This window comes from Budorcas taxicolor, chromosome 1 (assembly GCF_023091745.1).
Source record: "Budorcas taxicolor isolate Tak-1 chromosome 1, Takin1.1, whole genome shotgun sequence".
NCBI lineage: Eukaryota > Metazoa > Chordata > Mammalia > Artiodactyla > Bovidae > Budorcas > Budorcas taxicolor.
Genome location: NC_068910.1, coordinates 119,928,817 through 119,945,462, shown reverse-complemented (window position 1 = coordinate 119,945,462; position 16,646 = coordinate 119,928,817). Strand labels below are relative to the sequence as shown.

General features: G+C 36.4%; 1 non-coding gene across 1 annotated transcript; it reads right to left on the bottom strand.

Moving 5' to 3' along the window:
• Positions 1 to 16,290: 16,290 nt before the first annotated feature.
• LOC128057970 (U6 spliceosomal RNA) lies at positions 16,291 to 16,393 on the bottom strand. The gene has a single exon (XR_008200380.1). It is a non-coding gene; the product is annotated as a U6 spliceosomal RNA (small nuclear RNA).
• Between the last annotated feature and the right edge of the window lie 253 nt (positions 16,394 to 16,646).

The following is a 16,646-nucleotide window of genomic DNA, read 5'->3' as shown; positions in this document are numbered from 1 at the left end:
TATAAATCATAGAAAAGAACCAAAGAGAAATTCTGAAGTTGAAAAGTGTAGTGACTGAAATAAAGAACTCACTAGAGGAACTCAATAGCAGATTTCAGCAAGCAAAAGAATCAATGAGCTTGAAAATAAGTCAATTGAGACTATCCATTTAGAGAAATAGAAAGCAAAGAAGAGTGAAGAAAAAATGAGAACCTCAGAGCTCTGTGTGATATCATGAAATATACCACATTCATGGGAATCTAAGAAGATGAGAGAAAGAAAAAGGCGTAAAAAAATGCTTTAAAAATAATGAAAACAACCTACACACCTAAGAAGCTCATGAATTTGTAGACGGATAAACTCACAGATCCACATCTATACACATCATAAAGAACAGCTGCCAAGAAGAAGTTATATCATAGAGAATTACTTTAACTTTTAAAACTTAAAATTAGTATATAAAGCCAATTTTTCATGGTGAAGAGTCTGAACATATTTAATATACAATGCAAAATGGTGCTTGTGGTTGTGGTAGAGTATCAGAGCCAGAATTTAATTTTAAGGCCAATAACTTAACAGATATGATTTATTTCATGTGATTTAAGTTCTCCATTTTTCTTTTTCTTCTTCCTATTCCTACCTGTTAATGTAGGGATCCAAGTAACAAGATGGAGCTAAACGAGGATGGGAAAAGGTCAACAGAATAGTAACCACTTGCTTGTGAAATTCCAGATGGAATTTTATCACTGAGAAATTGTAGCTTAAATGCTGATTTGAATGAGAAAATTTGGCATTCTTCTCTCAAGACACATTGTGACATTTACCATTACTTAATAAGTTTGAAAATGCAAGGTCAGACTTAGAATGTTTGTGTCATCCTTGGTACTCCCTTAAATATGAGTAATGTTAGACGAAAATTGATTCCTGGGGTTGGGCGGCTTATTTTCAAAGATATGGCTTTTTTCAGATAAGAATAACTGAGCCAGGTACAAAACTCATGAAACATTTTGTGAGCACTTACTATTTATTTTGGTATGCAAGATAGACAAAATTTCCATTGTTACAAAGATTACAGGGCCTTCTTTAATTACAGCCACGGACCTGGTGGCTCAGATGGTAAAGAATCTGCCAGCAATGCATGGGACTAGGATTCAATCCCTGAGTTGGGAAGATCCCTTGGAGAAGGGAGTGTCTGGACACTTCAGCATTCTTGTCCGGAGTATTCCATGGACAGAGGAGCCTGGTAGGCTCTTATTCATGGGGTTGTAAGGAGTCAGACACAACTGATCAACTAACACACGTAAAGATTACATTCTAGAAGGGAAGGCATATAGTAAATATAAGCATGTAGTAGAGAAAATAAGGCAATTTCATATGGAGACAAGTAGGATATACATCATTTGTGGTACCAGGTGAAAAACGAAAATTCAAGGGTCTTGTTCAAGTATTAATAAGAATTTCAAGATAGCAACTGGTGAGCATAAACCAAATGAGACATGATTTTAATCATAGGGCCCTATGTGACTGCACAGATTGCAAACTCATGAAACCAGGCATACATATAATTGTTGTAAAGAAAAGAATACAGGTTTGATAGGTTGGGGCACCCCACTCCAGTACTATTGCCTGGAAAGTCCCATAGACAGAGGAGCCTGGTCGGCTGTAGTCCATGGGGTCACGAAGAGTCAGACTCTTACTGAGTGAGTGACTTCACTTTCACTTTTCACTTTCATGCACTGGAGAAGGAAATGGCAACCCACTCCAGTATTCTTGCCTGGAGAATCCCGGGGATGGCAGAGCCTGGTGGGCTGCCGTCTGTGGGGTCGCGCAGAGTCGGACACGACTGAAGCAACTTAGCAGCAGAATTAGATAAATTGGCTAAAAAGACTGTTAAAGCTTTAACAGTTTAAATAGTTAAAAATACAACTCTATCCAAATAATTGTGTATGCTGTCTGTTTTACAACATAAGTTATGATATTTTTAAAATGTAGCTAGCAAGACAGAGTTTAAATGCATGCTGTCATTAAGCTAATATAATGTAGTACTTTTATGAAGGAATAAACTCAGCCTTTGAATTGAGCAAACTGAATGTCCTTCAAAAAACAGCACTGAATTTACTTTCGGGATGAAGTAAGACTATCTTAATATTTGGTTCTTAGCATGGTGCCAAGAATATAATAAAAACTTTAAAATGATAATTATCTGTAAAATCAAGTTTTATCATTGCTGCTTACCTTCTTATAGATATTTTTTTTTTCCCTTGCAGAAAAGTATTTCACTTTATTCTACTAGTTTCTCTAGTCTATGGAGATATATTAATTATGTTGACTATTCATGGCCACTCATCAAACCCTGCCTGGCACTTAAAAAAACATTGACAAAACAAACAAATTTTAATTACATTCTCTGTGTTTGCTGTTGGTCATTGATAATTAATAATATGATAGAATTCTTAATCAATTACCAAATTCTTATTCAATAAGATTATCTCTGAAAGAATTTACTTGCTGGCATGGAAACTTTCAAGTTCTTGTTGGAGCTCTTGCCCTTAACCTACTTTGTTTTTTCCTTTAATATACAATAAAAAAGGAGGAGCTATGATCTTTATTAGATGATGAAGCAAAAACTATATACATATATCTCCTACCAGGATTTGTTTCTTCTCTCTAGAACTCTGACTAATAAAGATTTTGGTACCGAGAGTGGTTTCTGAGGAACAAAATCTTAAAAATGAGTTTTCTGAAAGTGGTTCTCTAATTCAATTAGATTTAGATGTAAAGACACATTCCCAGCAGTAAGTGGGAGCTGGTAGTCCATGCCATTATGTGGTAATAGAGATGAAAATATTACCTACAAAAGGTAAAGTTATGGGTGATTGTCTATTAGAGTTTACAGCATTTAAGTGAAACTAAGAAGTAGCAGGAGATTGGTTAGTTGCTCCTAGCTGCACTGGAAAAAGGAAAGAATGAGCTCAGAGTTTCAGATTCCCATTTTAAGGTCCACATTAATGATTTAAAAGTTGCTGTGTGTGTTCTACAAGAAACCCTTTTCTTCCATGGCCACAGCACTGAAATTGCTGAAAACCAAGTCCAGAGACTCATCAAGTAAGTAGCTAAAATACAAAACAAATTGAATTCCCAATCTCCAGAGTACCTGATATTAAAGAGAGGGCATTGATGTTCAAACTGCCATACAATTGCACTCATTTCACAGGTGAGCAAGATTATGCTCAAAATCCTTCAAGATAAGCTTCAGCAGTATACAAACTGAGAATTTTGAAATGTACAAGCTGGCTTTCAAAAAGACAGAGGAACTGAGATCAAATTGCCAACATTCCTTGGATCACGGAGAAAGCAAGACAATTCTAGAAGAATATCTACTTCTGCTTCATTGACTAAGCTAAAGCCTTTGACTATGTGAATCACAACAAACTGTGAATATGGGAGTACCAGACGCCTTACATGTCTCCTGAGAAACCTCTATGCAGGTCAAGAAGGAACAGTTAGAAAGCAGACGTGAAACAATGGACTGGGTCAAAATTGGGAAAGGAGTATGACAAGGCTGTATATTGTCACCCTGCTTATTTAACGTCTATGCAGAGTACATCATGCGGGAACTAAAGAGCCTCTTGATGAAGATGAAAGAGAAGAGTGAAAGGCTACATGAGTTTTCCAATTTATACAAACAGAAATCCAAGGAATATATTTGGGAGTGGATATTAAGAATGTGAGACAACAGTGGAAGGAATATAAAGTTGAATTGCTGCTGCTAAGTCGCTTCAGTTGTGTCTGACTCTGAGCGACCCTATGGACAGCAGCCCACCAGGCTCCTCTGTCCACGGGATTCTCCAGGCAAGAATACTGGAGTGGGTTGCCATTTCCTTCTCTGATTTAATTGCTAAGTCACGTCTAACTCTTTGGAACCCTCTGGAACATAGCCCACCAGGCCCCTCTGTCCATGTGATTTCCCAGGCATGAATACCAGAGTGGGTTACCATTTCCTTCTCCAAAAATTGAATTAGACCAAATTTATTGATATGCACCCGGGCTGCCATCTATGGAGTCGCACAGAGTCGGACACGAGTGAAGCGACTTAGCAGCAGCAGCGTTAGAGATTCTAGATTTAATGTTGCAGCTTGAGAAGTTATACAAAGTCCTAACAGTTTGTTTAGGGACCTAAAACATGGACCCAAACTAACCTATATTAAGTGAAATTCCAGTGTCAGAACTGCCATGGTATATTGCAGAGAGAGGTATCCAAAGTGTTAAGGCCTATAATGTTAGAGAGCATTTGTCCTGCAAGATATTCTTATTTTCCCTGGTAGAGTTCAGACAACTTACCTTTCACCATGACTGTGAGAAATACATTTGTGGGAGAAGCCTCAGGATCCATGATGTGCTTCTTTTTGTTCTTCTCAGAAATTACAGTGAGAAATTCTTATCACTGAATGGGGAAACCTAAGTGTGATGCAAAAAAAATTGGATCCTAGGGTGACAGGGACCAAGAGGCAGCATTTAATCATGAAAGACAAGGTGGAAGTGGGCACTACAATGGACAGCAGAAACAAAGCAGTAATCAGATTAGTCTGACTTATAGAGACCAATGGCATTGGTGAACTGATTAGGCAGCCCCTAGAAGTGAAGAAGATGTATGGTCCACTTAATTCTTACATGTATAAGCAGAAGAGTTCTAAGCCAAGTGAACAGAAGCCTAATTTAAATCATAAAACTAGAGTCTGCCCCTCAATTCATTCCTAGACATGAAACAGTTTATGGACTCTCAGAACTCCTCTAATGAAGGGGAGGCTGGTTTTCCTTGAGGAGGGAACTTGTTTCACTGCCCAAAATTAAAATCTTCCTATCAGCTTTTACTAGAAGGGCCTAAGACCTTTTGACAGGCTGACAGTGCAGGGGGAAGGAGAATGATCAGAACTTTCAGGGATTACTGGACATTGCCTCTGAAGTGACACTAATTCCTTGAGATCCAAAATGTCTGTGATCTACTAGTCAGAGCAGGGTCTCATAAAGATTGAGTGATCAGAGATTCCTGTTCAGATCAGTTCCACAGTGGTTACAGTAGGTCTCTAAACCTGTTCTATGTTTATTTCCCAAGTTTTGGAGTAGATCACTGGGACATACACACTTAGCATCTTACAGAGTACCCTGTGTCAATTCCCTGACCTTTGAAATAAGGGCCTTTATGATAGAAAAGGTCAAGTGGACATCAATAGAACTGCCTGGACTAGGAAAAAAACATTAAACTAAAAGCAATACTGCATTTTTGTGGGCATCAAAAATATTAGTGCTACCATCAAGGACTTGAAATATCCAAGGGTGGCGATTCCCACCATTTCTATTCGATCTATATAGAAAACAGATTGATCTTGGAGGATGGCAGTGGGTTATTATAAACTTACTTAGATGATGACTCTTAATTGTAGCTGCTATTTCAGATATGAGTTCATTGCTGGAGCAAATTAACACACTCCTACTTCCTGACATGAAGTTATTGCTCTGAAAAATGCTATTTTCAATACCTTTTGACAACCAGAGCAATTTTTATCAGCTGGCAAGGCCAGCCATGTGCCTTCACTCTCCTATCTTAAGAGTAATTCAACTCTCTATCCTATGTCATAGTTTAATCTGCAGAGACCTTGATCATCTTTCCCTTTCACAAGACAACATAATCATCCATTGTTATGCCGACTGGCCCTGGTGAGCAGAAGTAGCAACTACTCTAGCATATTGGAAGGTCATTTATGTGTCAGAAGGTGGGAGATTAATCCAACAGAATTCTAGGGTCTTCCACCTCAGTGAGGTGTTTAGGGGATAAAATTGGTTGAAATATTCCCTCTAACATGAAGGATAAGTTGTTACATTTAGCCCCTTGTACAACTAATAATCAAGGCACAATACCAAGTGGACATCTTTGGATTTTGAAGGCAACATATTCCTCATTTGGGTGTGCTGCTCTGGCTTAATTGCTTAGTGACCCTAGAAGCTGCCAGTTTTGAGTGGGCTCTGAAGGAGAAAAGGATCAACAGTATGTCCAGGATGCCATGCAAGCCACACTATCTTTTAGGCAAAGGACCCAATAGATCCAGCAGTTCTTGAAGTGTCACTGGCACACTAAGATGCTGTTGGAGGCTTTGGCAGGCTGCTATGGATGCATCGCAGCTCATACCCTGGAGGAAAGCCTTGCCATCCTTGATGGACAACTACTCTCCTTTTGAGAAATGGTTTTTGGTTTGCTCCTGGCCCTTACTTGAGACTGAACACTTAGCTATGGACCACCAAATTACCATGTGACTTAAACTCCCCATCACAAACTGGGTATTGTCTGGTTCACTAACCATAAAGTTGGGTGTGCATAGCACCATGGGATTATCAACTGGAATAGGTATATACAAGATTATACTTGAGAGGACACTGAAGGCTCAAGAAGTAACATGAGACAGTGGCCCAAATGCTGTGTTCTCTACTCCTGCTACAGTCTTTTCTATCCCAGGCCAGTTCTAGAGCCCAATGGGGAGTTATTTACTTTGGGCATGGTTTACCGATGGCTATATACAATACACAGACACCACCCGAAAGGGAACAGGTTTGGCACTACAGTTCCTTTCTGAGACATCTCTGGACAGTGGTGAGGTGAAATTTTCCCAGTGGGCAGGAATTTGATCAGTATGCTTTGTTGCTCATTTTTTGGGGAGTAGGAAAAATGGCCATAAGTGCAAGTTTACACTGCTTATTAAGCTGCTGCCAATGGTTTGGCTTGACTGTAAGGGATTGAAAATATAATTGGGAAATCAGTGACAAGGAGGTCTATGGTTAATCAAGCAAGTAGATCCCCTTGAATGAGCTAAAAAATGTGAAGATATTTTGTCCCATGTGAAAGTTCACTAAAGAGTGACCTTAGCAGTTTTTGTTCAACAGGCAAAGAAGGGAAGCACTGTACTTGCTGGGATAATTGCTCCTGAGTATCAAGGGAAAACTGGCTGCTGCCTCAAAATGGCGGCAAGGAAGAGTGTGTCTGATATACAGCAGGTTCCTTGGGGGTTGCTTAGTACTACCACATCCTGTAATCAGAGCTAGTTGGAAGCAACAACTACCCAATTCAGCCAGGACTGCTAATGACCCAGACCCTTTAGGAAGGAAGTTTTGGATCACCCCAACAGGTAAAGAAACATAACCAATTGAGATGTTTGCTGAGGGCAAAGGGAACGTGGAGTGGATAGTGGAAGAATGTAGTCATAAATATAATCTCTGACTGTGTGATCAGTCACAGATAGAATGAGGAATATAATATTATGAATGTTATTTATTTTGTTATGACCATGATTGTGTATATGTGTGTGTGTGCATATATAGTATATACAGCAGCCAAATTATTCATTTAATGTGTTCTTCATACTTCTTCCAAGGAATTCTACTTTTCATGGCATAGAGTTTCTTTTTACACTGTTTAAAATGTAAATGACCCGATGACAAGTTCCTAAAGTTAATTTGTTTTGGGGGAGGGGGTAAACATTAAAAATATTATATGTATTTAGGAAAAATATTTTTTTCTTACACTCCAACTGTTGTTTCATATGTGTCTGTGTGTTTGCAACTATTAGCTCACGGATGGTGAAGGGCCCTGTTGACCCTTGAACATTTGGAGACTATTACTCTAGATTTTTATTTTATCTCTTTTTTATTAAATTTTTTTCCTTATTGCTTTATTTTTTAATGTTTACTTTATATTGGAGTATAGTTGATTAACAACGTTGTGTTAGTTTCAGATGTGTGGCAAAGTGACTCAGTTATACATGTATCTACTCTTTTTCATTTTCCCATTTAGGTTATTACAAGATATTGCATAGAGTTCCCTGTGCTGTACAGTAGGTTCTTGTTGGTTATCTATTTTAAATATAGTGTTGTGAATGTGTCAATCTTAGGGGTTGATTTTAAACTTCACAAAACTTGACAGAAGAGGTTTTATTTATTTTTATTTATGTATTTGTTTTGCTTTCATGATATGATTTTAACATCACATCAGAGTCTGTTCATTTTAAACTGAGTCCCTAGGGGCTGAAATCACAGCCAGGGAACTAGGATGTGGGGAGTTGGAACTAGGGCATGGATGAATATTCCTGCCTCTTGGATCATGCAGGGAAGAGGTTTTCTAGAAGACATCTGCTGAGCGCCCTCTTCCATGGCAAGTTGTGATGACCAAAGAAGCAAGCTGCAACTCTTAAGAGGTACACAAACTCTCCACTATGCTTCCTTCCTGTGCTGTTTTAAAATATAATTAAGTTCATGATGCAGCATGTGTAATCCCTCAGCAAGAGCTACTGTGGGAATTTACATGTGACCTGTGGGGCTGCTGCTGATGTGTAGGAAATGCTTCTTTGAAAAGAGTTCTTTCTTCCATTTCCCCCCTTGATTTAGATAAATCACTGAGCACTAAGAACATCATGACTTGCTGTACTGAAATGGTCATGCTTTTTAATTCTCACCAATCAGAATCACCTGCACTCACTTTGTGAACACGTGCTCACAATTGCACTCTTGTAGTCATGTCTTTCTTCTTAGATGCTTTCTGTGATTTGGGGCACCTAAAATGTGTTTTAGTTATTCAATAGAAAATCTCCTGGCTTCCAAGTGATTGGAGAAGCTGACTTGTTATTTTACATGTGAAAATGTTCAGACTAAGCATGTAAATGATTTAGTTTATCTACGTGATTCACTTCTAATTCTAGTTCTCTTTTTTAACTCTTCACAATGTGGCATATTCCACTGGTCCAATAGTGCTATGACAGTTGTCATCAGATTTTAAAAGGATTGCCATGGGCAAGACTTTTTTCTTTTCCTTAACATATTTTTCTTATATGATATTTCCTAATGGTAACATGAGTTTTTGTCTCTAGAAGCTTGTACTACTTCCAAATGAATGTGACTTTTCTGTAAGCCCTTATGAAAACCTGAATAAAAACGTTTTATCTTTGCATCTTGCTATTGTGTCCTTCTAAAAGTATACAGAAGCTGAACGCTTTTATTCACCACTCACTGTGTGCAATTCCTGTCCCAGACTAGGTTCAAGGAGAAAGGCAGACAGTATAAGTAGGTCCTGATGTCATTAACATTAGAATTCCCAGGAAAACATTTTAACTGATGCTTGCTGTTTATGTATAACTTCAGTTTTGGTAGAAGTGTAAGTGTATGATGATTCCTTCAGAATATAATGATCAGTCTTCATTTATTTATTTCATTTGCTAATATTCACTGAATACTCCATGGTACCTGTTGGCAAGGCGTTAATGATGGCTGAGAGTCATCTCTGCTCTCATGCACACAATCTTTGTTTTAATTGGAGGATAATTGCTTTACAATGTTATGATAGTTTTTGCTTTATCACAACTTGAATCAGCTGTAAGTATGCATGTATCCCCTCCCTTTAGAGCCTACCTGCCACCCCACCTTCATCCTCATCCCTCTAGGTCATCACAGAGCACCTAGCTGAGCCCCCTGTGCTCTACAGCAGCTTCCCACTAGGCATCTGTCTTACACATGGCAGTGTATAAATGGCAGTCCTACTTTCCCAATTCGTCCCACCCTCCCCTTCTTATCTACATGTCCATTCTCAATGTCTGCATCTTTAGTCCTACCATGAAAATAGGTTCAGCTGTACCATTATTTCAGATTCCACATATATGCATTAATATACTATGTTTGCTTTTATCTTTCTGACTTACTTCACTTTGTATGACAATCTCTAGGTCCACCCACATCACTGAAAATGACTCAACTTCACCCCTTTTATGGCTGAGTAATATGTACCACATATTCTTTATCCATTTATTTGTTTGTTGATGGACATTTAGGTTGCTTTCATGTCCTGGATATTGTAAATAGAAGCATGCAGTTTAGAGAATATTATCTAAGTGGCCAATTTATGTCTCCTTAACCAAGGGGAACTATCCCAACTTTCCCCATTTCTTCATCTCTCATGTCTTCAAATATAACATCAAGATCATGTGGTTCCCCTAGGAATTTTCATCATCATTTTAACCCTTTGTCTAAAAGTATGAGATACATATTGAAAACAAAATGCTATATAAACAATAAGCACTTATGATGATTTTTGACAAGATAAACTGTTTATGTTCTCTATTTGGTCTTGAGTCTCACAGTCACATAGTAATAAACTGTCTATGATAGTAACTGGAAGAACTAGCTATACAAAACACAGATAATAGTGGTCTTGTGCCCACACAATGTAAAAATAGTGGAGTGAGAAGAAAAGTATGTGAGGAAAAAACAGTATGAGAAAGTGTTCTTAGAAGGATGAGCTTATTGGAGTCCTTTATATGGAATTCCACTGGGAAGCATGTTAAGTTCTATGAATGATTAACATGCATTTACTTAATTTCACAATATAAGAATATTTTTACTTTAAAGTTAATGTAACTAGCAATATTAGATAATTCATTGCATATCATCTATGGTCTTTAATTTTTTTTTTTAACAATAACCTTGCCAAGTAGGTTTAGTATTTCCATTTTCTGTTTGAGGGAACCAAGTCTCAGAAAGAATTTTGCATAAGAGGTACAGCCTTCATTAGTTTCAGCTGGCTCAGACTTTCTTGCCACTATGCTATGCTGATTGGGGTCAAAATTTAATTTTGACTTGTAGCATTAGTCAGGAAATTTAGTAAACAGCACAGTTTTGAGTATAACATTTTTAATGTTCCATATTTCATTCAAAGTTCCATATTTCATTTAAAGTTTCATAAAGTTCATTTAACTCCTTGCCAGCAGATGTTAATTCAGAATAAAGGACTTAATAAATGTCTTTTGCTATTATTGTTGCTACTAATTCAGAGTGATGAATGGTTGGAGAGTCTTTATGTCTAATGTTTGATCCATTTACATAAGGTTTTTATGCTCTGTATTCAGTGGGTTAACCATGCTTTAAGAATAAACACCATAGATTATGTATGAATGTGTGCTTAATATTGGCAGGAAGACCTTGGAAGAAGTGGGGAAGAAGCCTGGAGATGATGTTAAAAAGAAGTCATGAACGATTTTCTTTCTGGGTGAGAAGATGTAGGTAAATACTTTTTAAGGGAGTTAATAATGAAGTCCAGTCACTGGTAATGAGGAAACCCTAAAATGATAAACTTGCAATAAGTCAAGATTTTAAGCCTAAACTGAGAATAAATAAAAACATACCAACAGAATCCAGCTTCTTAGAAGCCCCAGAAGTCTTATTAGCCCAGGTAAACGTGCTTTTCTACCTTCTTTTTATGACACTTCTGAGAGAGTGAGGGGTGATATTCCTGTCAAAAATACTCAAGAAAAATGGAGATGAACTTTGTTGTATCATTTCTGAAAAGTAAATGTCTTTTATTCTCTGGTGGTAAGGATGGTGCAGATTTTAGTCTACCTAATAGGTGTACTTTTCAAACTCTTGGCGGAAATTTATGAGAAACAAAGAGAAAATAAATAGCAACTCAGGCTTTTTGTGGCAAAGGCCTCTCAACCATAGGTATTATACAACATTACAATTCTACATGTACCTCTTAGGTCCCTAAGCATGTAGCAGTTTCCTGTCTCCTTTCTCCATGTTCATCTATGTTAGCGAGATACACCTGATATAGAAAGTTTCACTCAATCCATACAATTCAATTAAACTAATATTAGTTGGGTTTTCTGTGCTTACATTTGAAGCTTCTTGTAAAGAAAAAAATAAAAAAATAGAAATAATCCAAATTAAGATGGGAAAATAAAGTTTACAACAAAATTATAGATTTTAACCTCTGTGAAGGTACAGGCTGATTTAAAAGATGGTGACTTGTACTTTATGGGTTATTTTTCATTGCTAATCATTAGTTTCCAAACTAAAACAGCAATAATTTAAAGAGGCTTTATTCTTTTATATTGGCATGCAACATGGTTATGCCTTCAAACCAGAGTGTATTTGTTTTGACTCAAGTGTACTTAATTAGATAATAGGAATTATAGGCATTTTTGTGACTAAATAGGAAAACTGAAAAAACCATTGCATACAAAGTTTCACTGGCAGAGGAACCATTTGAAATAAGTTAATTCCAATTTAGAATCAATCAACAAAACGCATTCAATTGTAATCATTTGATTAGGTACCTCAGTTGGTAAAGAATCTGCCTGCAATGCCAGATACCTGGGTTCAATTCCTGGGTTGGGAAGATCCACTGGAGAAGGAAATGGCCACCCACTCCAGTATTCTTGCCTGGAGAATCCCATGGATGGAGGAGTCTGGCGGCTACACTCCACAGGGTCAAAAAGAGTCGGACAGGACAAAGTGACTAACACACACGTGATTAAATCTTCTGACTGGGATATTTCCAAGTCTGTTTGGCCACTAACCTTATTTTTAAACTGTGGGACATCCAGGTGTAACACACAATTAGCAGACTAAAAAGACAATCCTTGTACGAAGATAAATACTTACTATGTTGTAAGAGGTCTGCTTTCATGACTCACTCAAAGAGCCTTGATTACTATTATCAAACAAGTTCAATAGCCCAGACATCAGAACTTACTTCTATACCTTTACAGTTCAACTCAAGACTTGTAAATAAGACAGGATTTATTGAAAATTATTGGAAAGAAAACTAGCTACATGTTGCAAACAGCAAACATATGTGCAGCTCTAACTCAATCATCGAATTCAGTCATGTGTGCACATAAATTTTGATATAAACATATACCCCTGATTATTCTTTCATTCATTAAACATCTTTGGGCATCTATTATATACCAAGTATTATTCTGAGAACTAGAGCTTCAGTAAACTAGGCAAATATCTTGCTCTGTCATATTTAACATTTTATAAAACATTGATAATAAGCATATTAAGTAAATGTACTGTACAGTATGTTAGATGGTAAATGTATATAACGATAGTGACATTTACATCTACTGGTAAAGGAAGTAGGCATTTTCACTCTTGGACGTATGTATCACCATCACTTTGGTTTTAGTCAGGGCTGGGAAGATTAACACTGACCGCCGGTTGCTGCAGCACTATTAAACTTACTGCCTTTTGGGGGTATGCTACAGACCCGGATATGACATCTCAGAATAACTGCATAACTGGCATAATTACATTTACAAAGTCAGCACAGTTGAAGATGAATTGTGCAGAATAACATTGTGATTAAGACCAAAAATTTTAGACTCAAGGTTCAAACTCTGCCTTTGTAATTTTACACCTGTAAGATTTTGTCCAGTTATCTTTTCTCTCTCTGTCTTTGTTCTCTCATCTATAAAATTCTACTTACAAATTATTCCTCAGAGAAGTGTGGTGATGATTTAATAAAAATGCAGATAAAATATTTAGCATCATGGTACATACGTAAATCCTATTTGATAAAGAGCAGATATCATCATTTTGTTTATAAACACTCAGGGAATGTCAGACATGGAAACCATTTGAGAGATGACCTAATTGAATTTAATAATTTATAGGGAGAGGAAACGGAGGCCCATATTAGTGAACTGAATTGTCCAAGACCACAAAGTTAATCATGGAGATAGACGTTGGTAGAGGTAATTAGTTTCCACCAGTTATCGAATCCCAGAACAATGTGGCTATATTGAGATATATTGTTGTTTGCTGTTTAGCTGCTAGGACATGTCCAGCTCTTTTGCAACCCCATAGACTGTAGCTCCTCTGTCCATGGGATTTCCCAAGCAAGAATACTGGAGTGGATTGCCATTTCCTTCTCCAGAGCATTTCCTGACCCAGAGATGGAACCCATATCTCCTGCTTGGCAGGTGGATACACTACCACTGAGCCACCAGAGAGGCCACTTGGATATATCCATATACCATATACATATTCTGCCTCCTTCTCTATATTTAAGGAAAAGGGTAAAGGTAGTCACAGTTTCAGTACACATACTTTCAAGAGCTCAATATCCAGTTTCTGAGGATTATTCCAAACATAAATTCTACCCCTTAAGTTAATTACTGCCAAGTTATGAACTTAGACTTATTTTGTGGTCATCTCAACTGCTGAAGAGATTTTCTGTGCTATAATTTGATTAAAATGAGAATATAAACATGACTTTCATATCTGAAGCTATAAGCATACTATATTTTTAAGATGAATTGCTTTCAGAAATGTGAAGTGTTGATTTAATATACTTATATTTACTGTAATGACATAGTAAATTAAAGCAATGATTCCTATATCCATCAAACACAATGACTTAACAGAAAAATGCCAACTCCAATGGTCATAGAACTTTACAATATCTTCTAGTCAAGGGAACCAATGTCAGAGTGAGGTGAATGATGGGGAAAAGATGCAGAGGGAATACAGAAGAGAAGCAAATAAAATAAGAAAGTGGAAAAGCAAAAAGTCTGCTTTGTTCTCCAGGATTCTTGGGTATTCTGGTCCTACAGACAATTTTGAGAAATGGCAGCTCTCCAGCTCACTAAAAGGAATGATACATTGTGACTACTGTGACTTTTTTCCCCTGTTGATTCCAAACAAGGGCATTTTGGTGTTTTCTTTCCTGACTTTGTTGATTTCTTGGATGAGTTAAGACTTACAGTAACAAAGTTGAGTAGAAATAATGACAGCAGGCATTTTTGTCTTTTTCTCATTTAGTGATCATGCCTCTTAAATTTTCACTATTAAATTTGATGTTTCCACAGTTTTTTTTTTTTTGTTGTTGTTGTTGTTTTATTAAGACAACAGGAATTATTACATGGGTCTGGAAGCCACAAGTCCAAAATTAAGGTGTGGCAGGGCCACACTTCCTCCAAAGAATTGGGGAAAGCTTCTGTTTCTTACTTCTAGCTCCTGGTGACTCCAGGCATTCCTTGGCTTGAGAACACTCAGCCCAATCTCTAACATTGCCGCTCTCTTTTCTCTCTAGCAAATATCCCTTGTGTACCTCCTATAAGGACATATATCATTGAATTTTGCATCCACTGGATAATACAGGATAATCTTTTCACTTCAAATCCTTAATTATGTCTGAAAGGCCATTTAAAATATGATGTCGCAGTCACTGGTTCTAGGAATTAAGATGTAGACACATTTCTAGAGTGTCCAGTTTTGTTTATGTTATTTTAAAAAAAAAAGTCCTTTTGTGTTCAGTCCAGTGAGGTTTAATGAATGTAACCATAGGAGGCACTAGCAAAAGCATTATAAACATCAATGTCAGAGTCAGATGGATCTGGGTCTGAATTACAGCTTCAGCACCTTCTAGCTGTGTGGCTTCAGGCAACTAATTTCAACTTCCTGAATTTCAGATGCCTCATCTATAAAATGCACACATTAATTTCTATCTCATAGGATTGTTATAACAATTAAATGAGATAATATTAAGTTCTTATCTAGAAAACAAAAGTGATCAATAAAACATATAGCAGTATTGTAGTACTTAAACTTGGTAGTATTGATAATTGAATTTGTGTTGAAGTCTTCAATATAGCTTTCTCAATAATCTAGCATATGCTACTAATATGACATTATTTGTATCTTCCCACACTTATCTTTTAAAAATTTATGTATATTTTTATACATAATGTGCTAAACTAGGCATAATGTAAAATTTACCAATTCAATAATTTTTAAACATACAGTTATACAACCCCATAGGCTTTTGATAGTTATTCTCTATTCCCTTCTATTCTGATTTTGCTACATTTTTAAAAAATTAAGTATCATCAAATGAATTTTCTTCATCTACTGAGACAGTAATACAATTCTTCTTTTATGTTCTGTTAAATCAACATATTTTAATTGTATTTTTAAGTTGGAATGACCATTCATTTGTAGGATAACTTGATATTTTCATAGGGAAGTTTATCCAGCATACAAATATACAGAATTGTCTAATAAAGAAAAAAATTAGACCAAAAGTGTAGATTAAAAAGAGGAGCAAATTTTAATGACACATATAACAAGAAAAAAGAATATAAGCTATATCTCTAAGTAATATGGCAAATCCTTATGCTAGCATACTGTTTTGTTAAATTTTAATAAAAAGAGTGTCAGTCAGTGCATATCATTGTTTACAAGTTTTTTTTTCCTTTTCCATTAGATTTTATTAGTAAAAGAATCACAATTAGGTCATAAATAAACAGGTAAATTATTAATTACATGATTTGAGGTTTAGGATGAAAACTTGTAAAAATTAGTTTGATATACAGCAAAGTTATACAACACACTAAAATCAACTGGTTAATATTTTTTGCCTTGTGTGAACTTCCCATAATGAAAAAGGAACAAACTTTTTAAGGATGGAATATACAATAAAAAAAATATATACATATGGAATGCTTCATGAATTTGCATGTCATCCTTACGCAGGGGCCATGCTAATCTTCTCTGTATCATTTCAATTTTAGTATACGTGCTGCTGAAGCCTTACAAGTTTTCAGTTCTCAAAATAAAGCCTCTATAGTCACCTGGATTCATTCTATAAATATTTTATTTTTAAGATACATTTTCAGACTTAATAAAAACATCATTTTGCTTACTGTTATCATTATTATCCCTCAACTTGCCTGTTCCACTCACAAGCCCATGGTATTTGTATAGAAGCTGAGACAGTATCCGTCTGTTGGTTTTTCTGACTTGGTTGACATTTGAGGTCTTTCTCATATTGCTAGTCTACAAGT